Here is a 1,276-nt window from a genome sequence, read left to right on the forward strand (position 1 = left end):
AAATTGTGTGTACAAACTTCACCCGTACAAACTTCACCCTAACGCTGGTTTTGTGGGGTTGAGTTAGGCTTAAAGTTCACTCCTTACATGGTATTAGAGCTATTGTTTAAAAAAGTCTATCTTAGCAAGATTTCTTGAATATTCTATTTCACATGCTATCGGACTGTTAATAGACCACCCTTTCTAGACCCACACACGATATATATAGTATATATATATATATATATATATATATATATATATATATATATATAATATATTATATATATAATATATATATATATTATAGATATATATATATATATATATATACCTCGGCGTGAGAGAGTGTTTTGGAAGTCGTACATTGACTAGAGATAAAAACAATTTCATAGTATATAAGTGGGGTGCAAACTTCATCTTAAAAGCCCGTTTTGTGGGGTTTGTGGGATTGGGTTAAGCTTAAAGTCCACTTCTTACCACACACAGGTCATAGACTATTATAATTATTTCGTAAAATTAATTAACTCTACCATATTGCAATATCAATTTTATTTATTATATTTAAAACTTAATTACTACTTCATTACTTTAATAATAACATTTGCAACCGTATAACCTAATTTTCATCATAATTATTATTCTATTGATATATATATATATATATATATATATATATATATAATTATTGATTATTCTTTAAAAATTTTATAATATGTAATTTATATGTTATATTAATATTATTATTAGTATTTTTAATGGTTAAATAAATATAATAAAAATTATATTATTATTCTAAAAGGATTTGAAATAAAAAAAACAAAAAAAAGTGTATATGTATACACGCATGAGTCATAGGCTATTATTATTATTTTGTAAAATCATTTAACTGCACCATATTTATTATATTTAAAATTGAAACTCTTATGGCATCACTTAAATTTACTACTCTTCATTAGTTAAGTAATAACATTTACAATAGGTATAATTAGTCGCAACGTACCCAGTTTCGTCCCCAATTTGTCTAAATGGTATCTGCTTTTAACTTTGCATCTACTTAGTACCCAAATTAGTTAATTTGCATCAATGTGGTCCCTTTTCGTTGACTCTGTTAAATAAGATAACGTCTGACTGTGTTGACCAGTTAAGTGAGAAAAAATGTTATGATGTGGCACGAGAATAGTGTGTGATGTGGAACAGTGTAATGTAAGAGGAAATTAAAAAGAAAAAAAGGCACGAATTGGGAACAAAATTGAAAATTGGAACGTTTTCTGCGATAAAGTAAGGGTTTTCTGGA

This window comes from Vigna unguiculata, chromosome 1 (assembly GCF_037176805.1).
Source record: "Vigna unguiculata cultivar grain cowpea cultivar isolate G323 ecotype 2 chromosome 1, ASM3717680v1, whole genome shotgun sequence".
NCBI lineage: Eukaryota > Viridiplantae > Streptophyta > Magnoliopsida > Fabales > Fabaceae > Vigna > Vigna unguiculata.